General features: G+C 39.9%; 1 pseudogene; it reads left to right on the top strand.

The window, feature by feature from the left end:
- LOC114086892 (mRNA decay activator protein ZFP36-like) overlaps positions 1-23,986 on the top strand; it is a 128,227-nt pseudogene extending 104,241 nt beyond the window's left edge.
- The last annotated feature ends 1,119 nt before the right edge of the window (positions 23,987-25,105 follow it).

Here is a 25,105-nt window from a genome sequence, read left to right as displayed (position 1 = left end):
TCCTCCTTTCACCCCTTCTCACCCTTTCTGGATCTCCAAAGGAGAAAGAAAAGATTGGAACACAGGACAAAAAAAGCAAAAGATATCAATGAGGTTGGGGGTAGAAGCCTATCTAGTCAATTGTTTTTCCACTTTAAAAAAAGAGCAATATTGACAAATCTTCCCACTGTCACACTGGCAGAAAGTTAAAACCCTCTGTTCTTTGAGCCTTGGTTTCCTCCACTAGGAAATGAGAAATGAGAAGGCCTAGCTTCTAGGACTGCTAAGGGGATTAAATGATACAGAGAGTCCAGCATGCAGTAGGCATTCAATAAATGGTAGCAATTTTCATTATTCTCTCTCTGGACAAGTCATGCACATCAGCAACCTGTCTATGATTGTTGCTTTCTCTACAACTGGCTACAAATACCACACACAGCCCAACTTCACCTCATAGGGTAGATACAGCAATACCACAATCAGGCTGCTTCACTTATGGCCCCCGGTGAACAGGAAAACTCTTATTACAGTTGGCTGAGTCCCAGAGGACAAACTAAGCTTTGTCCTAGTGAGGATTGACTTTTTTTTTTTCCCCAGTGCTAAAGATTGAACCCAGGGCCTTACTCATGCTGGGCAAGGGCTCTACCACTGAGTTACATCCCCAGCCTAAGGATTAACCTTTAAACACAAATGGAAATGAGACAGAAGTTCATTTTAGAGTTCAAAATATCCAGGTACCCCTCCTTTCCATTTCATAAGACTTCCTAGTATTTGCAATTATAGGCTGGCTTCAGAGAACAATGTTGTAATTCTAAAGGCCAGATCATCTCAATATTTCTTGACTCACCTGAAACCATGTAAGTGCCCAAGAAAATCCCAGACCCTGTAAGATTTACAGACCAATTTTCTAAACCGAAGTGGTTTGCATAGGCTTTGGATAAGATCTGAAATCATGTTTCCTTATCTAAGCTAGACCACTTTAAAGGAAGAAGATACAGTATTAGCTTTCCAGGGAGTGGTTTGCAGCAATATAAGACCAAGGAAAACAATTATCTGGAAAATGAGTGTTACAAATCAAGAGTTCCTATACAAAAAAAGACATGATAAAACATTTCATAGAGCTTAGAAGTGTATACCTGAAATAACTACTCTGAAACAAAAAATCACAAATTCAGCCTGAGTTGTATCCTTTATTTGGACCCCGACTGCTATCTCCCTGATTATGATGGAAGGCATGTGATAAAAGGAGATATTATCTGAAAAAGTGACTGGGGCTGGTTGGGGGTCCTAAATCTGCAGAAGTGTTAACCTCCCATTACATCTATACCCACTCCCCACCACCGTGGAAGTAATGGTGGCCATGGGGCCCATCCATCTCCAATGGAATAGAGACACAGAATTCCATTTAGTATAGTAGAGACCAGTGATTTCTTGTCCCCATTTCTGAATCAGTATCATGTGCCTCTAGGACGAACTGTTTTATTAAGAAGCCTAGAAGCATATTCTTGGAAGTGAGAGTAACCACACACTGGTTATAATGATTATCATATTGAACTGGGAAAATGAAAGCCACAGCATTTCAGAAAAATGAGAGCAAGTAACAGTTTTTAAATGGGAAATAAGTCCTTAGATAAATTTTTCAAGTGTTTCTCATCTTGGTTGACCATTTGAGGACTTCAGACATCATTTTGATCTTCAAATAAATTTTGGACAATTGTAACATCCATCTATAATCTCAAAGTAGTTTCAAAAATTAGCAAGTTCCCTACTTCTCTCAGAAATGAATGTCTGAGACTAGTGAAATGGAATCCCAAAGGACAATGGGGAGAGGGTTGAATGGGGATGATTTAAGGAAATGTCTCAATTTAACTTGCTAATATTGTACAAAATAAATAGACAAGAATCTGGAACTCTTCACTTCCCTCTCACATGACTGTCTTCTGGAGGGAACAGCCTCATGATTTTTCACAGTCTTGCTAGAGACACCTTCCTCGGGTGGGAGCTATCCACAGAAAAGTGACCCCATTCGTAGTGTTCTTGGGCACCACATCCAAGCTTCTCAGACTTTTCTCCACCCCAAAAACTTACCTCATCCTTGCCCTTTCTGCTAGATTCTTTTCAGTCAGGAAGCATCTGCAATACCTGAGAGCTCATTAGAAATACAGACTCTCAGACCCCACCCCAAACTACTAAATAAAAATCTGCATTTTATCAGGACCCCAGGTGACTTCCTTGCACATAAATGTTTGAGAGTCCAGTGCCATGGTACAGGTCCCTATTCCCAAGCCCTTTCCACCTAGTCCCCTGAGCTCCCCCTCTTCTTTAATTTATACCCCTAAAGGTTTTCCTAGTGAGCTTGTTATGGTTTCAATCACAAGTTTTTCCCCTTTGAAGCTAACTTTCTCTTGTGCTTTTTATTCTCTGGACTTACCCAGGTTTATCCATTCTCTTTCATTGCATTTGTAGTTCAGTTCAAACTGCGTTAATCACTTGTCCACCCTGTGCCAGGCGCTCCTGTTTCAAAGGAGCCAAGACACAGGACTTGACCTCCAGAGGTGCAGTCAAGAAGGTGAGAGTCAGCCACTCTTTTGTCATTTATTCCAACAGTGAGTTCTGCCGTGCACTCTCCAAGGGCACCGCACTTGACACAATAGCTTCACCTGCCAAAGTGGAGCAACACATGACAACAAACACATTGTAGCTACTGTGAGAAAAATGTCCTTTTTAGTTAGGAAAAATGCTTCACTCTCCTTTCTATTCTTGGATTATATAGTCAATGCCCAAAGCAGAAAAGAACACCAAGCACCGTCTTTGGTCTTGTATACTTCCCAGTTTCCTCCTGGTAAAACTCTTGCTCATGCACAGAAGACCCAGCCGGCATTTTACCAAATCAACAGTAGGAAAGTACATGGGTTCCCTAAAATCCTTGGGGTCAGATCTATTTCTTAGCCTATTTCACCAATATGACTACCCAAAGTATAAATATATGCTGTCTACTGAAGATGGCCATAAGATGTTATTCTCCCCCTAAAACTGTAGTTTATTATTCCTGACTTTAAATTTTAGCTGGCACTGTGGCTCCCTGTGTTGTTTAGCTTTCTGTCACTATAATAAAATACCTGAGATACTTGACATATAAAGAGAAAGGTTTATTTTGACTCACTTTCATGTATCCTGTTGCTTTGGGCCTCTGATAAAGCAGCACACCATGGCAGGAGCACACATTGAAGCAAAACCATTTAACCTCATTGGCAGGAAATAAAAGAAACAAACATAGGGCCAGGCAGGTGTGGTGGCACACACCTGTAATACCAGTGCTTCCAGAAGCTGAGGTAAGAAGGTCACAAGTTCAAAATCAACCTCAGCAACTGAGCAAGGCCCTAAGTAACTTAGCAAGACCTTCTCTCAAAAAGAAAAAGGGCTGGAAATGTCTCAGAGGTTGAGCACCCTGGGTTCAACCCATGGTACTAAAAACAAGGAAGGAAGGAAGGGAGGGAGGGAGGGAGGAGGGAAGGGAAGGAAGGGAAGGGAAGAAGAAAGGAGGAGGGGGAGGGGGAGAGAGAGAAGAAGAAGAAGAAGAAGAAGAAGAAGAAGAGGAGGAGGAGGAGGAGGAGGAGGAGGAGGAGGAGGAGGAGGAGGAAGAGGAGGAGGAGGAGGAGGAGGAGGAGGAGGAGGAGGAGAAAGAGGAGGAGGGGGAGGGGGAGGAGGAAGAGGAAGGGGAGGGGGAGGGGGAGGAGGAAGGGGCCAGGGTCCCATAATCCCCTTAAAAGTCATGCCCCTGGTGATCTAAAGTCTTCCCACTAGGGTGGGGAGGATTCTCAGGAAAAGAGAAGGGAGACCAGTACAATAGAGGAAAGAGACCAGGACAGGGACCAATGGGAGGAAAGATATTAGGGAATGAAATTGACCCAATGATATAGTTATATGGTGTACATGTACAAATAAGTAATAATGAATCCCAATATTATATACAATTATAATGCACTAATTTAAAAAAGAACACAACTTCCTACTAGGTCCCACCTCTTAAAGGCCTTTAAAAAATGGGATTTTGAGAGAAGTTCACTCCATAGACATAGATAACTGAAACAATATACTTCTGAAAAATCAAACATGGTCTTGGAATCTCCAAAAGCTAATCCTATCAAAATCTATCTCATGTGAAAGAAAATAAACAATACTACTGGATAACCAGCCTGCAGTGTCAATTGATAGATCAGCTGCAATTCCAGTACTGTAGAATAAACACAGTAACACTTAACCAAAAGAGGGTGATCAATAAAGGACAGGTGAGCCAGGTCCAACTATGCTTCCTTCACAATGAGACGTGAATGCTTTCAATTGTGATCAGCAAATTCTCAGCCAGCTGCGATAATTGCCACCTTCCTCCATAAACTCACATGACATTTTCATCAAGGCTGAACTCCAACTGTGTCACACTGCTGAAGAGAAATAAAGACCCTACAAGAAACTGGTTCGGCTTCTTGTGGACATTCTTGAGAGGAAACTCCACAGACAATTGTAGCAAGGAGAGCTAGATCTTCAAGAATGAAAAAGCCCCAGCACCTTCCTCCTGAACAAGTAGGCTCACTCTTCAGGTCATACTCATTCACTCCCTTCCCAGGGATGAAGGAATAATAATGCACTCAAGACCTGATTAACCATGGGATGATTTATCTGAATTACTGACTGCAAAACAGTACCTAATCCACAGTTGGCAATGCCCCGGGAAAAGACACAAATAAAAACTTATGTCAATGTTGATTACTATAGCATTCTAGCTGTATAATCTTGAAATCAGGTAGTATAAGTCCTCCAGTTTCATTCTTTCTCAAATGGTTTTGGTTATTCTAGACTTTGTATTTCCATACATATTTTAAAATCATCTTGTTAATTTCTACAGAAAAGCGTCTAGGGATTTTGATTGGGATTATGTTGAATCTAGAAATAAATTTGGGGAGAATTGATTTCTTAACAATATGGAGGTTCTAATTTATAAATTTATTTAGGCCTCCTTTAATTTCAGTGATCTGGTTTTGATCACAGGTTTCTATTTTTCATTGAACATCTTTTAGAACTAATTATTTGGGACAAACTGGAAAATGTTAATATAAAGAATAAATATGTAACATATACAATTTTTTAAACTTAGGCTTATTAGTGAAGAGTAACCATAATATAAATAAAACACTTCACTTATTGCCAACCACATAATAAATGCTCAAGAGAAATTCACACATTAAAAAAATTGATTCAAATGTTAATTTGAGCATTAATTCCACACATATTGTACATTTATTCTTTCAATAAGATCACTATTAGTAGTATTATGGATACTATTAACATGAAAACTAAAATAGCTTATTTATGTTAAGTTACAATTGGGTTCCTCTACCCAATAAGAAAAATAGATAAATATTATTTCATAATTATAAAGAACAGTTGTCTTCACAGCTTAGACTCATTAGATTTCCACCTTACCCTGCAGGTAGGACTGATTAAATTAAATATTCCTTGGCACCTACACAACTATTGTTATTTTAAATGTTGGAAATAATTTATAAAATTTATCCTACATAATACAAAAAGGGGTAAACATCCCTGCTTTTTGGTCTAAGCTTGTTTATGAGGAATAAGGAGACAGTTGACTTTCCAAGTCTTGTATGTGCCATTATACATGTTAGGAAGGCATCAACCATGTGAAAAATCTTGGAGATCATTATCTGATCATTAACCATTACTTATTCTAAAGCAAGTAAGATCATTTCTGTGGTATTCACAGAAAACAAGGATATAATTTGATAATCACAAAAACAAAACATTAAAATTAAATGCAGCTTTACCTTTTATTTTATTTTTAACTTAGTTCCAAACCTATTGTCTGCCCTAGTGTTATGCAACCACAGATAACTTTATTGATTCATTACACACTGTTTTCCATTTCCTCAGTGTAGTCGGTTTGTTCCTTTATGTGTAAGAAGTCTCAGAAAAGACATAGCACCGGACAATGTACCAAATTTCTCCTCCCTGATAAAAATTTTTGCTTAAACACTAACCACATGGCTCTAATGATTGGCTATCGCTGGATCTACATTTCCTGACATTTTAGGTGACAGTTCATAATAATGCCTGTAGATGATTTTGATACATCATATTGTTAATAGAATCTTTAAGTCTAGACTGGAGTTTATTTTTTAGGTTTATAATAATAATCTGCTGTATTCCAAACAGAATGGTGTGTGTTGAGTGCTTACCTTAAAGCAAGAACAGTTGGGTAGCAGGAAGTAATCATGTTGCATTTCCCATTGGGAGGAAAGAGAAAGAAAAGATTAATTATGCCTTCATTCCCTAACTCTGGGAGTACATAAAGAAAAGATATTGCATCAATCAATAAGTATACATTTGGTTAGAAATGATGGTGGAATGTGATGGACATTATTATCCAAAGTACACGAATGAAGACACGAATTGATGTGAATATACTATGTATACAACCAGAGATATGAAAACTTGTGCTCTATATATGTAATAAGACTTGTAATGCCTCCCGTTGTCAAATATAAATAAAAAAAATAATTTAAAAAACTGAAAAAAAAAAAAAAAACTTATGTCAAGATATAATCAGCCAAAATTAGGAGAGCAATTAAAGTAATTAGGGTATATTTATATGAAATTTAATGTTGCTGTTAAAAATTATGTTTAGGGAGAATATTGATGACATGGTATAAAGCTTCCTAGTTGAGTGATCCTGGACACATGATGTAAGCTTTGTGCACCTGTTTCCTGATCTATAAGGGGAAAAAACAGCTCTATATTTCATTAACTTTAAGATGCATGTTTCTTCACTCATACATTGCTGGTGGGACTGCAAATTGATGCAGCCATCAAAGCATTATAGAGATTCCTTGGAAAACTTGGAATGGAACCACCATTTGACCCAGCTATCCCACTCCTCAGTTTTTACCCAAAGAACTTAAAAACAGCATACTACACAGCCATATCAATGTTTATATCAGCACAATTCACAATAGCTAAATTGTGGAACCAACCCAGATGCCCTTCAGTGGATGAATGGATAAAGAAAATGTGGTATATATACACAATGGAACATTACTCAGCATTAAAAGAGAATAAATCATAGCACTTGCAGGCAAATAGATGGAATTGGAGAATATAATACTAAGTGAAGTAAGCCAATCCCAAAATACCAAATGCCGAATGTTTTCTTTGCTATGAGGAGGCTGACTCATAATGGCGATGGGGGTGGGGAGCTGGGCGGAATGGAGGAACTTTAGATAGGGCAAAACAAACGGAGGGAAGGAAGGGAGAGGGCAAGGGGGTAGGAATGATGGTGAAATGAGTTAGATATCATTACCCTAAGTACATGTATGAAGACATGAATGGTGTGAAAATACTTTGTGTACAACCAGTGACTTGAAAAATTGTGCTCTATATGTATAATATGAAATGAATTGCGTTCTGCCATCATGTATAATAAATTAGAATAAATAAATAATTTAATAAAAAATGCATGTTTCTTTACATTTTAACAACTATGAAAAAAGTCATAATTTATGATGACTTACAATTAGTTGGTAGTGTTTTTTTCTCTCTCGGTGTATGTAAAATGGTGCATCCTAGAACCCAGGGCATCTTAGATCTGATGACAAGCTACTGTGCTAGGTTGCTACAAAGATTAAAAGAATTGAAACAGGTGAGTAAACTTAGAACTGTGCCTCACAAGGGCAAGCACTCAAAGAATTAGCTATTTTAACTGTTACAAATGGTAGCACTATTGCATACAGGTGCTTTCCATAATAGGAATCATCAACTGCCTGCAGGAGAGGGCCGAGCATCAGCGACAAGCAGTCCCAACCAAAATACTTCTGTCATTATTTAACTGTCTGGAATTCATATCACCTATCCCTTCCCATCCACAAAAGCAGGGCTTCTCAGTGCTGGTTACAGAGGAATCAACTGGGTTTTTTTTTTTTTCACAATGCCAGTGCCTAGGATCTAGAATACCACCTCCCTCATCTCCCCCCTCCATCATACACACACACACACACACACACACACACACATGTGCGCACACGCACACACTCACTCACAAATTCTCTCGTTTGACTGGCCTGGATATGGCTCTGTAATTGGGATTTTTAAAAGCTCCTTAGATGATTCTGACATGTACACAAGTCACAAAGCCACCGCATTAAATCATAAGATCATTGAGAGTCAAGGCTTTTCTGAAAGCAAACAAATACACCAGTGCAGTTAGGAGCCTGGAGTCAGTCGGGCCTAGGCGCAAGTCCCTGTTCGTCCTTGTGAAGCTCGTAGTCTCTATTTCTTTGTGCTTTAGAAATCATACTTACTGGAGCAGGGGATATAGCTCAGGGGAAGAGGGTCTGTTTACCACGCTGGAGGCCCTGGGTTCAATTCCCAGTACCACAAGAAAATAAGTAAAAATAGGAATAATACCTACTGTATATGTTTGGGAGATAATGAAATGACACCAAACAAGCTGAACATAAACATAAATAAGTAAGTGTTTAATGGTGCATTGTTTTGGCCTTTTGGGCATCTACCCAGTGATTTGTCAGTGGAAGTGCTTAACAAACATTCACTGATTTGAATTTGAAGACTATAGAAAGACCCTCTCATGAGACAGAAAGCATGCAGAAGGTTTTTTAAGGAAAGGACGCCAGTGATAGGACACCACCTCTCTCATTCTCTCAGCCTAGACCTGATATGCCCCACATGGTGGGAACAGGAATAATGACACACCACACACTAGCAGGGCAGCATTCAACTCAATAATCACTGAGGAAAAGACCTTCAACCCCAAGACATCCCCACCATGTTCAGCATCCTGGAGAGGTAAACTGACAACTGACGTGCATCCAGTATGTTGGTTAGAGGCATAGCTTAAAGAATCTTTATGAACAAGTGGTGTTGAAACAAGAAAATATGTGTGTTCTGCTACATGCATGGATATGATGTTCCTTTCCTTGGGAATAAACCCTGACCTCAAAAGCTGAGCAGAGAGATAAGGCACCCCCACACACACACATACCCCGCCAGACCTCTCCATCCTGCGTGCCTGGGCCAGGAGACCAGCAGCCAGGAGTTGCCACGCTCCAGCAGTAAGCTATGCTATTGAGGGTATTCAGGGAAGTGAAACCTAGGTCCCATTTCTCCCGTCAGCCTCAAATTTTTATTTCTTGACTAAATAGAAGCTCTGCAGAAGAAAAGCAAACGACTTTAAAAAAAAGGAAACAAAACTAGATTGGAAATCATTTGCTGCCCTCTTGTGGGCAATTTGGTCTTCCTTCTGCTGCTTTTCAAGACTAGAGACTAAATAGGCGAGATATAAATGGTGTCCAAAAGTGCTGCTCACCCCTGCAAAGGACCTGGAAAAATAGCCTTTCCTTCTGTTCTCACTTATCCCATGTGTGCCTGGAATTGGTCTAGTTCTGGTCTGAACTTAGGGTACTCAAAGAAGTCTCAATTATGTCCTTAGCGTTATAGGAAAGTGGGAAGGAGAAGAAGCAACACAAACTGACTTGTCTTAGTGTTTATAGTTTTCCTATGGTACAAATTTGGATTTGGGCTCCTGGCAAACCCTAGGCCAACCAAAGGTGGTGTAAGGCGAGAGATAACTAGTAAGATGCAATAATTCAGGAGCAATCCTTAGGTTTACATCTTCTTTAGGGTAGTGGTGGTCAGGGACTTAGACCCATTATGAAATCCTGGAACTGTGAAATCAACCAGACCCCAAGGAGAAGCAGAGAGGCACACACAAGCTTGGAGAAGAGGCTTTACTCTCTGCACTCCACTGTAGCCCAAGTCCTGTGCCCAAACAAGACTTTTAGCCCATCAGGAACTAAGAGAATTGTTTTCAGAAATGCTGAAAGCTATTCTCCCTGACTTGGAATGTATACAAAGTGTGCATAGAAGTTGCGGTCCCTCTAGATATCACCCTATGCTAATGAAAGACTTAAGATTTCCCTGTTAGCCACCACGCAATTTGCAACTTAACTAGTGACAGATAAATAAACCCAAACAGATTTTTTTTCAAATTATTACATTCTTAATATATACATGAAATTTCAGATCTTACAAAAAAAATGCAACAGCAGAGAAAGACCTTAATGAAACAGTACTTTATTTACTATTATCTTTTTATTGATATATTACAGCACAAAGGCTACTAATACTTTTACAGAAATAGTGGTTTTAAAATAGCACTCATTCTGATCCCATGAGCATCTGCAACACAAAAACATGCTTTATGAGCATCCTTCATCCCAAAATCATTCTTTTCACTGCACGTCTGGTAAGTGTAGAAATTCATCAATAAATTTATTTTTGCCTTACTTGATTGACTGTCTTCACATTGCATAGATATCACTTCATCTTGATGATTCTTTAAATGGAGGATTCATTAAACTCACACCTGATTGTATCCACACCTGGAAACTCATTTGATTGCCATATTTCACAGATGCACTGTTCAATATGGTAGTCACCTGCCATGTTTGTCTTTTTAAATTGATGTTTTAAAGCATTCAAAATTAAAGTTCCTTTACTGCACTAACCACTTTTTAAGTGCTCAGTAGAGACACGTGACTACCATATTGGACAGTGCAAATATTGAATAATTCCAAGATTGAAGAAAGTGCTCTTGAATATAGAACATTGTTGAAATCTTTGGCAAGGCAAACAAAATCCATTACAGCCTGATCTCATCTGCCTTTATACTCCAAATATCCCCACTACATGGCCCCAATCCCACGACTCCTACTGACTTCCCTGGGATGTCTCCCTCTATGTTCCACTTGCACTACCTGTAATCTACTTACCGATCCTTTAAGACCCAGGTTAAACATCACCTCCTTCCTCTCTACAGCTTTCCATGATCCACCTTCTCCCACTACACAACTATGATGTACTCTTCAACTTGCAATGAAATTTCATCTTGATAAACCCATCGTAATTTGAAAATATTTTAAGTTGAAAATATGCTATATACAAATACACCTAACCTACAAAACACCATAGCTTGGCAACCCAGTACACTGTAGAGAATCTCATGATCACATGGCTGGATAGGAGCTCTGGCTCACTGCCAAACTCAGAATCTTGAGAGAGTATCACACTGATACCCCATGAAAAGATCAGACTTCAAAATATGATTTCTATTCAGTGCGCATCATTTTTGCACTATCATAAATCTGAAAAATCCTAAGTTGAACCATGATAAGTTGAGAATCATCTATAGTCTTTTTAAAAATATTTCTTTTTTATTATTTACTCCTTGTGTGATGTTTTGCCCATCATTTGTCTCCCAAAATTTCATGTGCTATAAGCTCGGTTCCCAGTGTGAGACTAAGTAGTGAGGTAATGGATCCTTTAAGCAGTGGGTCTTAGTGGAAGGCAATTAGGTCAGAGCACTCCATCCTCATGAATGAATTAATAATAGTCTCCTGGAATGGGTTGAGTCTCACGAGAGTGAATTAGTTCTCCTGAGAGTGACTTGTTGTAATGTGAGTCCCCCCTGCATGCTTGGCCCTTCTGCACATGACCATTCCCTTTTTGCTTCTCTGCCATGTTGTGGTGCAGGCAGGAAGTCCTAGCCTGGATGCCAGCACCATGTTATTTGAACCCTCCAGCCAAACAGCTAAGTTAACTTCTTCATTTATAATTTACCTAATATTACGCCTGTGTTATAGCACAAGATGGACTAATACAACTTGTTAATTTTTCTTAATATTTTACCAATATATGATATATTTTACTATAAAATCTTTTCTTATTTGATCATATTAATTTTATGAATGTCAATTTAAATTTTGGACAACTATTATTTTTAAAATAAAGATGATCTTTAATTCCATCCTAGAAATAGAGCTCTCCAAAAAAACTTTTGCATCCTCTATCTTCAGGGTCAGTACTGTAAAAGGAAAAAAAAAAAGTGACCTGGGAAACAGGAAGCCTGAGATCAAATACTGGCTCTTCCCAAACTAGGTGTGTGATCTCTAGCAAGACATTAAACATCTCATTTTTCTCATTTATCAAGTGATGGGTTAGGTCTGGTGATCTCTGAGTTCTTCTAGAGCCTTCGCCTAAGCAGGGGGCCATTGGGAGATGAAGGGTGAAACTAGAAGACATAAATACCCACTGTTCATAAGGAGACCTCAAGAGACTAAACCTAAATCTCTGCTTATTCTCCCCCCAATTCACCCAAGCTGGATAGCTTCAGGAGCTGTTGCCTCAGTCAAACCCCCAGACCCACCAGACTCATTGCCAAGTCAAGATTCACTGCTGGATAGCAATCTAACTCATGCTAGGTTCTCAGACTTCAGCATCTGTAGTTAAGTTTCAAATACTAGAATTATTGGAGGCTCTTAAAGATGCTGAAAGAATCAAAGTAAGAAAAAAGAAATCAAATACTTTTAGTCCACCAACTCTATTGATTTGGCTGTCTTCTGAGATGTTTAGGTAAGGACTCCACTCAAATGTCATTTTCTAGAAAGGCTCTAGTCCCAGTCATCCCCCTTCATACCACCCCATGACTGTTCTTTGGAACTTTTATCATTATCTGAAATTATCTATCTTGTCTGTTTCCAGGTCTGTTATGCCCATACGCATGCCAAAGTACAAGCTCCATCAGAGCAAAACTATATCTAAGGATTCCCTGACACCTAGAATAACGACTGGTATGTGGCAAACCCGTAATAAATATTTCATGAATGAAATGAATTGCATTCTGCCATCATGTGTAACAAATTAGAATAAATAAATAATTAAAATATATTTCATGAATCAATGAGCAAAGGAGATCAGTTAAATTATGGTAGAATCACTCCTACAGTATGACCAAGTTTTGTAGTATCTCTAAACTTCTTACTGATCCCTTGGTTACTGTTCAGCATTGTAGAGCAATTTGAGAAAATCTCTTCACTTCCCTGACCTTGCTCTCTTATGTACTAATAAGGCTACATTCTCACACATTCCATAAACACACTCTCTGTATATTATGCTGTACCTTATGTAGGCATCCTTGGGGGTGACTCACTTACAAAGCTTACCCTTCACTGAGAAGTCCAGGACATAGGAGCTGGGTGCTAGGGGCTCTGCATATGCATAGCAAAACATTGCCTTTCTGCCCGTTTGACCCAGAGCAAAGTGGGACAAATAGTAGTGGGGAGGACAGTAACCAAGGCAGCCCCAGAGACCTCCATGCCACCCAAGTCGCATCCGATTATTTCATTAAGAATTTTGAGGTAGAATAGGAAAAGCAAAGATTAGGAGTCACATATCTCTAGAAAATATCACAACACTTATCACTGAATTGCCCACTCTCAGGTTTGGTTGTCCCATTCTTTTGTAGCTTTGTGAGATATAATGGAGTTCTTTCAATTGTTGTCTAGTCCTTATAATCAAATGGACTTTAACTGATCTTAGATGAGGTATACTCCTTTCCACTTTGCAGCACTTGATTCTATCATGTGACATTTTATCTAACAGGTATTATTTTAACAGTATTGAAAATTATAGCAAAAATAAAATAAAACACTGATCAAAGTTGACTGTTCACCTGTAGGAAACGGTCAGTGCACGGTGAAGTACAGGAACTCATCAAATGCAGGAATCTTGAAAGAGCCTCAATTGCTGGAGAAAATGGTAAATAAAAACCAAAAATAATCACATTATATAGGAACATCTGTAAGATTCAAATTCATGTTGTAATCATCTACATAATCAGATAAGAGGAGCCAGAAGGATCTGGCTACTTGGTGGTTTACAGAAAGAAACCTGAGAAAGTCAGCTGAACCTGCCTCGCTACAAATCCACATGAGCACAACATGAGGAAAATAATAAATTGATAAAATTTCCAGACCATCACAGATAATAGTGCTTCTGCAGACTGTGTGGATTAAATATTATCTCAAGCCTCATGCCCAAATCTCTTGTGGATGACAGCAAGTAGAGATCATCCAAGCGAGGCTCTACAACGATGACAGAGATAGAAGAATGTGACATAAAGAACCATTAACAGATGGGGTGGAGGGTGGCTTAGGGAAGGAAAGGCTTTGAGTGCCTAACTGCTTCATCACATGTTTAAAGAGCAAGCACATGAAAGTCATTCATTAGAACTCTAGTGGACACAGCAGGCTTTGTGAGAGAAAAATCACAGGAAGATAGAATTAAATCTAAAAAATATTTTCTTCCAGATCTAACCAAGAAGTGGGCTACTCTCCCTGGAAATATTTTCAAATATCTCAGGATGTTTAAAAAGTGCTTTTGTGTTAGTTGGATGGGTGGATGGATGGAGCAGACGGCATCCAGTCTCTGAATGCTAACATGCAGTTCTTTTTGTGGGGTCCTATCACTTACTGTCCATGTGACTTGAGGAAGTAAGTTGTTTTCTCTCAAGGTTTTCAGCATCACCTGTATGAAAAGACCAGTGAAATGGCTCCAAGATCCCTCACATTGCAAGATTCTGTGACTTAGAATGGAAAGGGGACAGGACATCTAAGTTGGAAGAAGAAGGGTAGATCACAGAGAGCAGAAAAGAGGAGGTAGGGCACAAGGGGCCATCTCCAGCCTCTTTATTGTTCAGCTATTTTGATAAATTTCAACTGGTATTAATGTAAAGCATGTGGTTAATACCATAGTTTTAACTTCCAATTCAATTTTATTACTAAAGGCATCTTTTTCCAAACAAGGATTTCTCTGAGACTCATTGCATTTCCCCATTGTATTCATCACATATTAAAGGTTTCCAGGAGCCCCTAAATTTCCCATTTATGCAGATGCTCCCATTTGGTATGCTAAAGGTACTTCATTGCCATTCGTTATGAATGAGCTACAACAGTACTGCAACAGCGCTCGGCAAACAGCTCCTGACTTTCAGGTGTCGTTACATGCAAGTTAAACTAAATGGATGAATTTTTAGCAGGAATAATGTAGTTCATGTTGACATTATTCACAGCTTTCCCAAGAAGACAAGTATTAATCAGACAACACTCGTGTAGGTCTTAGTATATAAATATTTGGGCGTCTGGCTAAACAGTGCCCTAACCTTTAAAAGGCATATAGACCTTATGCTTTAAATAGGATCATCAGTATAAAGGGCAATTTAGGACAAATAAAAGGAAGAATTCTTTGCACAGGAGTATGGATATATATGAAACCCATTATCTTAAAAGTTTGAACAGCATAAAAATAAAAATAAACCCAAGAAGTATTTAAATAAGTCAGTAATCAATCACAAAGTGCTCTGAATTGGTCTTCAAAACCATTCAGGCAGTGCTACATGGTGGTACACACTGTAGTCCACTGACATGGACGGGTGGGGAAAGAGTAAGGCTTGAGCCCAAGAGGTTGAGCCAGCCTGGGCAACATAATGAGAACCCATCTAAAAAAAAAAAAAAAATCACCTATGTGTCTATATTCCTTCTATCCCTTCTGTCCCAACTTAGACACATATATTTCTTGAATCCCCTGAAGAAAGTATACAATATAGCAATATAATTTGGCTAATATTGAGCCCCAGTTCTCCACCTCCTTCCCTCCACCCTCTGGTCCCCATCCTTTTCTACTAATCTCCCTTTCCTTTTCATGCAATCACCCCCTACCTTTCTTTTCCTTATTTCTTTCTAGCTTCCATATATGAGAAGAAAAAATACTACACTTGACCTTCTGGGTCTGGCTTATTTCACTTCACATATTGTCCAAGTTCCATACATTTTCCTACAAATGACAGAATTTCATTTTTCTTTAGAGTTGAATAAAACTTCATTATGTATATGTACCACATTTTCTTTATCCATTTATCTGTTGATGGATAACTAGGCTAGTTCCATAGTTTGGCTATTGTGAATTGTGCTATTATAAATATGGGGGTGCATGGATTGCTATAGTATGCTGACCTTAATTCTTTTTTTAAAATATTTTTTATATGTATAGACCTTTATTTTATTCATTTACTTATATGTGGTACTGTGAATCGAACCCAGTGCCTCACACATGCTAAACAAGCACTCTACCACTGAGCCAGAGCCTCAACCCCTGACTTTAATTCTTTAGGATAAATATCAAGGAGTAGTACAAGCTGAGTCATAAGGTACTTCCATGCCTCTACTAGTCAATTTCTAAGCTAGGCTTCTTGGCAGTCTCCTTGTCCATTTGCCAGATATCTTTTCACATATACATATTTTTAAAAAATTATCTTAGGGAGCTGGGGATATGGCTCAGTGGTAGAGCACTTGCCTAGCATATGCAAGGCCCTAAGCTTAGTCTCCAGCACTATCAAAAGCAGACAAACAGAAAATGATCTTATTTAGTTCCTTCAAACACTAACACAGAATAGAACACAAAGCCAGACACAGTGGCAAATACCTATAATTCCAGTGAGTTGCAAGCCTGAGGCAAGAGGATCACAAGGTCAGGGTCAGCATTGGCAACTTAGTGAGCTCCTGTCTCAAAAAAAAAAAAAAAAAAAAGTTTTTAAGGTTAGGACTGTAACTCAGTGGAAAAGCACCCTTGGGTTCAATTCTCAGTATCACAACAAAACAAAAACAAATAAAAAATATAACATGAGGTGAGCAATAAATATCTATTGATTGGTTGACTATATGATTGATTGTGATTTTTATATGTGGATGTTAGTTTCATTCCAGGTTATTAAAAGAAAAGAACATTTGGAAATACCTCTACATGTTAAAGAAATATCTTCAGGATACCTCAGAATCTCACTTCTGAGACAAATTGCATGACCACATTAACCAGTTAGTAGACTAATTTTCATTATCTTATTTTCAATGATAAAGGAGGAAACAGGAGCCTGTGAGAAGGAAGAGAAAAGATGGAGCTGATTGGAGCAGAGCCCTTAGTTCCTCTCACATGGAGCCTGAAAAAAGATACCAGAGTCCTCCCGTTTAAGTGAGACAATCAGTGATCTTACAACCATTAGTCCACTTAGAAAATTATTTGGCTTTCTTTCACAGGTACATGCTACATTTTATAGGATGTAAAATTAGGTCTGTGACCTCACCTTCAACTAAGGCCCTAAGTCAATAAGGCACCAATGAATCCCAGTCTCCCTGGAGAGAGCATGGATCACCTAAGCAGGTCTAGCAGAGGTGGGTGAGGGCTGGGGTGGGATCAGGGGGTTCCAATCATCTCAAATTTAGTGAGTGAGGCTTAATGAAGCGCTCAAAATTTTGGCTAAGCTTATATTTTAACATAAAGAGAGACAGAGATAATGGCACCATCTTAAAGAGAATTTTCCAAAGAGAGAACTTTGGAAGAGTGGTAGAGTCATAAAAGATCAGCTAGAGGAGATGCATTTGTATGATTTACAAGCACTACTGGGTGACAAATCTCTAGTACTAGGGAGACTCCCAAAGGCCCATTAAAGTACCCACAAGAGTGTCACCTGTAAGTATCTATAGTCATTTTGGTGATAGGTAATTTAGACATGCCATTCAAGTTCCTCTTCCAACTCTAAAAGTGTCAAAAACACTGGTTAATTAATACATATGTGGGGTGCGATAGGGGTAGGAGATAGTTGATAGAAGAAAGAAAAGTACCATTCTCTTCTTCTGATGGAGATCCAAGCAAAGCAGGAACCAGGTTCAATACGAATGCAATTCAGAGTTTTGATGACTACACTTGACTGGACGTATAATAGTGGAACCACAACATTTAGAGGAACTAAAAGATATCCCTCCAGCTTTTCATTTTCTAAGAGTAAGCTTCCCTGAAATGTTATCTATCATCAGAGGGGAAAACAGCCCCCATAGATTTACTTAATAATTGTACTTGATATGTCTGCTTTTATGCTACTAATTACATATATAAGACAGCATAGGGAGAAAACTAAAAACAATAATATATCCCTATGAGTTCAAATTTCTAATATCAGGAAAGAGTCATAGAAGGCAAAAGAAAAAGTAAAAGAAAGTGAGTTATCTCCTATCAACCAGGAATTTTACCCTCCATCTTTGTATGCAGAGATCAGTCTAAGTTCATTAGTGCTACTAATGAAGGAAAGAATCCATCACTAATTTACTCCGCTTCCTATAGGTTGCAAAAACTGATAGCTAAAAGGAATAAAAGATTTCAAAAGAAATCCATAAACAGCTTAATGTATATAGTCTCATTATTTCCATCCAACACAAAGAAATAGTTGATTGTGCTGTGTTTTGGTAATCAGAGGTGAAGACACCTAACACCAAACCTGCCAACAAAAGAATGTATTGGGCAACGTAAGGGTATGGGGGTGAAGAAAAACATGGTGGCAACCATGGGCAAAATTTGGAATTCAGAACCATGGTGTATGTATGCCAAAAAAAAAACCAGGAGCTATTTGAATTATGAAGCTATAATTCCATCAAGGGATGCTGAGGACTGCATAAACCACTTGAGCCTACAGAAATTATTACCCATATTTCAGGCACCTGTAGTTTGTTTTGAGTCATTTACTAGCTGCCTTTGCACAGTGTGTTGTATCAAACTTTAAACTTTGGATATTTCTTTGCAATTTGATTTGTCTTTAACCTGAGAATCTATCCATTCCTGTAACAAACCTTTATTGAGCGTTTACCACATGTATCGTGCTGTGGGGAGAAGTGGATTGTACAGTCCTCTTTGGACCTCCAGCTGCTGCAGTCTTTAAACCTTGAAAATTATCCAACACCAGAAGTCAGATATTCCTATAGCCAGTGAGGAACTCCTGCCTGGAGAATAATACCTATCCTCAATAACAGAAAATAAAGCAAACATTTAATCAGGACAGAACCACAAAAGTCTGGGGGTGGAGCTCCCAGAGTGTTTCATCCCTGGGGATCTGTCTATGCAGTTTTCCAGGACTCCACTCACAGGGGAAAGCTGCTGAGTGAATGGGAACGTTGCTTTTAAGAGGGAATCCCTCAGTTGATGCTAAGACATAAGGTACATACACACAACCAACCCATACTTCCTGCCCCCAAGCAGCATAATGCCATGGAACAAAACAAGGTCCTTCTTTACCTCAGATGGCTCCCATGCCCACTCTGACACTTTAAAGACACCTTGTTGCTTCCTTCAGCTCTTCAGTGCTAATACTACTTATCTAAGATGCTGGTGGTGGAGAGAAAGTTCTTGACAGTGTGAGCTGTCTCAGTAGGATGAAACTGTAGCAGGACCTTACACTTACTAATTAGAATTCAGGTCATGTGGTGTGTGGACCACCATGTTTTAGACATTCTGTCTTCTGAAAATACTTTTAATCAAAGAAAGACATGTTTTCTTTTTTCAATGCTAGAGATAAGGCAGATCTGAGGTGCTATGATTTGGAAAAACAAGTTAACTGCCAGTACTATATGGGTAGGAGAGCAAGGCAGAGGAGCACAGAGCCTAAAAGGACACACTGCCAAGAGCCCTCTCTATTTCCAGGACGGAAAGACTGTATCCACTATGGTGTCCAAAGCATTTTGTTTTGTTTTGTTTTATTTCCATTAAGTGGAGATCTTTTTTTTTAATTGGTTCTTTTTACTTATACATGACAGTAGAACCCATTTTGACATAAATATAAAAGCATGAAATATATCTTGTTCTAATTCAGTCCTCATTACCTCTCCTTCCCTTTCCCTTCCCCTACCCTCTTCTTCCTTCCCTCTATTGATCTTTCTGCCATTTACCTATAGTTTTTGATTAATTTCTTATAGATGTACATGATAGTGAGATATATATTCATATATGTACATAAGAAATTAATGTCAGATTCATACCACTCTTTTCTTTTCCCATCCCCCCTCCCTTTCCTTCATTCCCCTTTATCTACTCCAAATCTTATTATCAGCAAGTACTTTTTCTGCTGTGACCAAAACATCTGACAAGAACAACTTAGATGAGGAGATGTTCATTTGGGGCTCACAGTTTCAGAGGTATCAGTCCATAGTCCGCTAACTCCATTGCTCTAGGCCCAAGGTAAGGCAAAACATCATGAAAGAAAATCATGGTAAAGAAAAGCTGCTCAAGTCAGGACAGCCAGAAACAGAGAGAGAAAGCCAGGAGCCAGGGACAAAATAAATAATAATCAAGGCATATCCATGGCGACCCACTTCCAGTGGGTCACCCCACCTGCTTATAGTTACCACCCACTGGGTCCATTCAAATTAGTAAACCATCAAATGGATCAATCCACTGATTAGGTTACAGCTCTCATAATCTAATCATATTACCTCTGAACATTCCTGCATTAATACAGGAACTTTCAGGGGACACTTCATATCCAAACCATACAATATTTAATCTGAATTTTCTGTTCATGTCTTACCTCATATTTGATTTATCTCTATATACACCAGTGCTTTTCAGAGAAACTTGACCAAAAGAAATTAAAGCTGGAGACCCAAGAGGGCCAGTGGTGGAATTCAGTCTGAGTCCAGAAAGAAGCTTGAGAACCAGGGGAGCTGATACATGAATCCCAGTCTGAAGGCAGCAGAAGATGACATTAAATGTCCCAGTTCAAGTAACAAGGCAGAAGAAAGAAAGTGGGGAGACTCCTCCTTCCTCTACCTTTTGTCGTATTCAGATGCTTATGGATTGGATGATTTCCAACCACAATCTACTTTGGGCCATCTGTTTTTCCGATTTAATCAATTTCTTCATAAACATGTGGAGAAATTCCTTTAGGCTACATATCTAGGAATAGTGTTGGGTGTGCATGTCTTCAGCTTACCTAGATATTGCTGAATTGTTCTTCAAAGGCCTTGGACCAGTTCAAACTCCTTCTACAGTACACCAGTTCCTGTAGTGCTAATCTTTCTCAGAAACAGCCTCACAGTCATACTCAAGAACAATTTTTAATCTAGGCACACCATGGTCTATTCATGGTCTATTCAACACAAAATTAGCCATCACTAACCATCAATAATTCACTGTCAAAGAAATGAATACCCACAGTAACAATAATAGTAGTCGGGATTACAATGGTAGTGTCTGTCTCACAGGGTTGTTGTGAGGATTGAGCAAGTTAATATATGTAAGTTTCCAAGAACACTGTGATTGGCACATAGTAAGAAATATGTAAATGGTAGCTATAATTGCTTGATTTTGGCCAATAAACTGTTTCCAGTGCTGCAAGAAATGTCAAAGCAGGAATTGAAATCCGAATCCAGAGCAGCAATATTTGACTTCAGGGAAGGATGGAAGAAAGTTTGAGCTTGAAGATATCAAAGATCAACCTGCAACCCCCTCATTTTATATACGAGGGTACCAGAGACATGTCTCAGGAGTAACTTTGACATTATCTTAAAAGACATTTCAACATTATGAAAATGTAAGTTGCTAATAATTGTTATTCTCTTTCCATCCCATTTGCTTCAACTCTCCTTTCAGAGTGGTAGTTTTGCTTTTATCCCCATCATAAATTCCAGTCCTACATCTCCTACTGAATCCTCAAATTCAGTGTACCTAAAACTAAATCCCTCTTTCCCCGCAAGCCCATTCCCCCTTTTCCACATGTCCCATAACCCACAGCAGCATCTGTGGGCAGCAGCGTCACCAGCATCATCTCCCTCCCCTAGGGCTCAGCACATCCAAGGAGTCCCAGTATTTCCCTGTGCACAGTGGCTGTTCTGTCCTCCTCCCATTCTTTCCACCCTACCTTACCCTATTTCATGCCTCAGGCCTCACTCAGAGTCACTGAAATTCAATCCAGTTGCTTTGCCACAGCCTCTTCTCTGACTAGGCTACATCAGAGCCTTCCTTGGATAAATCTTATTTGCATAAATACTCTTTCATCTTTTAGTCCCCTGCTCAAAAAAACCTCCTCACATTCACTAGGATGGCTTCCAAACAGTCTGGTCCCCCGAGTCCTTCCTCCCCACTTACCCCCTACCCATGCTTGTGCCACCAGCCAATCTGGACTCTCCAACATTGCTGGACTAGAATTTCTCCTTTCTTCCTGTGAATGCAACAACTAAAATTGGAGGGCAGCCAGCAAGGACAGAAAAGGAAGGCACAGGGCTCCCATGCAATAAAACCACACCAAGAGGCAGGGTCGAGAAGGGCCTGGGACTGCTTGCTCCACACGCTGTCCTCTTCTGACTCTCCTCCCCTTTTTTGAGGCTGCCTTCGATGTCTGTTTGAACCAGGATAGGATACATTGCTAAGCATGAGTTACCCAGTGTGTTTCCCCTGGTCACTCACTCCCATCCTAACAGTCCCTCCACTGGGGACAACTCCCCTACACCTTCATAATAAGCACACTGACACCAAAATAGAACAGGTACCTTTTAGGCACACAGAGCAGGGAAGTCCTTTTTTTCCCATGAAGGGAAAAAAGCTCCTTCTCTTTCCTCTTTGTTTTCCAAAGTCCCCTTTCATCCAAGGGATAAGCTGCTTTCACCTTGGCAGTTTTTAAAAGAAAAGTCTGTTGCTAAAAGGCAACAGCCCAGTTGGGAAGTGTTTAACGTGGGATGACAGTGGCATCATCTACAAACAAAATGGGCAGCTCCTGAGAGGGCAGGAAGACTAGCTCTTCTGCCTCTCCTAATGGAGAATAGATGGACGAAAATATGAAAATAAATTCAAGATATTCAATACAAATGGCAGCAAAGCTTTCATCCTGACACTTCTAAGAGCACAGCCCCAAGCAAAGGCAACCACCCCTTCCCTCCAGTGACTTCTAAAGGCCAGGAGAGCGGGCTCCTCCCTAAGACCAGGACCCCCAAGCAAATTCGAGGAGAAACTGGAGCCAACTAAAGTTGAAGTAGGTGTGTATTTGTCCCAAGCCATTTCTGATTAGGGCCCACATTACTAAACAGAGCTGAATGGCTAGGATTTCTAGGTCAAGAGAGATAAGAGGTCTACAAGGATAAAAACCATATCACCTCTGGAATGTGGGGTTAGGAGTTTCTCTCATTTTCTACTTAATAGGCATTCTTATAACTGGAGTGGGGGAGGAATTTTGGACGTTATCTGATTGTAATTTGCTCTAAATGCTAAGAAGTTAATATTTTAATATTAGTTGATCAAATTTTAAGATGCAGAGACTGACTTCAGCACTCCACTGCCATCTATCGCTGAGCATACGACCATGAAGAAAATGAGTCCTCTGGACTCTGGAGCCTGAATTCATATGACTGCAGCCCGTCTGGTGTCACCTCCTGCCTGCCTGGCAGCTCTACCAGCCTGATGGAGGGCCACTGCTGTGGCTGGATTCCCCCACCCACTAGTTTTAAGAACACCAGAAAACTAGTGTTTTCTGGTGTTCTTAAAAACCCCTTGTTCCCCACCCAGGTCCCTGAGCAATCGCCCTCATCCACTTCACCTACTGCCAACCCTACCACCTCCTCCCGATCAAGACTGAGTTGTGTCAGACATTCTCAATGAGCGGGTGCTGCCGCTATGGAGCTAACTGCCAATTTGACCATGGCCTGGGTGAACTGTGCCAGGCCAATCACCACCCCAAGAACAAGACAGAATCTGCCACAAATTCTACCTCCAGGGCTGCTGTCCCTACAGCTCACGGTGCCACTTTATTCACAACCCTAACCAGGACCTGGCAGCCCTTGGTCACCCCCCTGTGCTGCTCCAGAGCATCAGCTTCTCTGGCCTCCAAACCTCTCCACCACCTGGCAGGCCCTTCCCAGTCCTCATGTTCCTTCTTGCCCTCCAGCTCCCCATCACCACCTGGGGACCTTCCTCTTTCACCTTCTGCCTTCTCTGCCTACCCTGGGATCCCTGTGGCTCAAAGGGACTCCCACTCCAGCCTGTTGCTCCTCTTGCCAAAGGGCCACTCCTGGCAGCATCTGGGGGCCCTTGGGTGGCCTGGCTCGGAGCCCTTCTGCACACTCTCTGGGATCCGACTCTGATGAATATGCGGACAGCAGCAGAAGCCTGGGGGAATCTGACTCACTGTCTTTGAAGCTGAGGTTTTTGAGCCACCTCAGTCACCTGCAGCCCCAGGACAACTCCTATCTCCAATTGTATCTCTGTTTCTGAGTGACAAATGTCTGCCTAGTACACATCAGCTGGATCTGATGTGCTGTGGGAACTTGGGGGATTCCTAATTTAATCAGGCAGCCCTCCATCCTCATTTCATAATGCACTAACCCACTCCCCTGTGCCACCCTGGGCAGGCCCCCAGTGTGCAAGCTCAGTGTTCATGGTGTTGGGGAACAGTGTTTTCTGGTGTTCTTAAAAACATGTAGCATATTTGAGGGAACCAGTGAGTCCTCTCCCTTGTCCAACTCTCTCTTGGAATCATTTGTGCTGTGAACAGTAGGCTCCTATGGTCTATTCCCATTTTTTTCCTAGACCTGAGGTTCCAGTATTTGGTGATTGGAGCCTCCGGGAGGGAGAATCCTGGTGCTCAAATTTCCCTCCACAAGCACGTAGCCAAAGTCATTGCCAAACCACTCCTCCCAAGCCAGTGGGTCCTTTATTTATGACAACTTTATTTATTCTAATAAGATTTTATAGTTATTTATATATAATGAGTCATCTGCTTCCCTTGTATTTTCCTTTTTTTTTTGTAGTATTGGAAACATTGGTATAATTATTGTAAGTATGCTATAATAATACATTAAGTAATATATATTGGGCTGGGGATGTGGCTCAAGCGGTAGTGTGCTCGCCTGGTGTGCCTCGGTCCGGGTTCGATCCTCAGCACCACATACAAACAAAGATGTTGTGTCTGCCAATAACTAAAAAATAAATATTAAAAAAAATTTTAAAAAAGTAATATATATCATCTTAAAAGTCTATTTTTGTAGGGTTTTTTTTTTTTTTCAAAATGTTTAAATAAAAGTAATCTCTGTGAAAAAAAAAATTAAGATACAATTTCAAAAATCATTTATGTCTCTATAGACCCGGACCTGCCAAACTATCCATGGAGGTTCCTTGCCAAACATTTATGTGTGGGACACTTAAATATAAGATTTGTATTTCCAAAGCCTCTCTGTGCCTCTCTGACCCCAAGATGTGTTTTGTGTATATCTTAGCCATGTTACTCTATGCAAATTTACTTCCCCAAACTTCTTTCTTCATCTGTAAAATGGGAATTATAATTACTTTATTTAAAAGTTATGGGAACTCCTTGAGACGGTATTTATACAAGGGCACA

Source organism: Marmota flaviventris, chromosome 6 (genome assembly GCF_047511675.1).
Source record: "Marmota flaviventris isolate mMarFla1 chromosome 6, mMarFla1.hap1, whole genome shotgun sequence".
Lineage (NCBI taxonomy): Eukaryota > Metazoa > Chordata > Mammalia > Rodentia > Sciuridae > Marmota > Marmota flaviventris.
The sequence above is the reverse complement of the archived record's forward strand: the minus strand, read 5'-3'. Positions and strand labels throughout refer to the sequence as shown.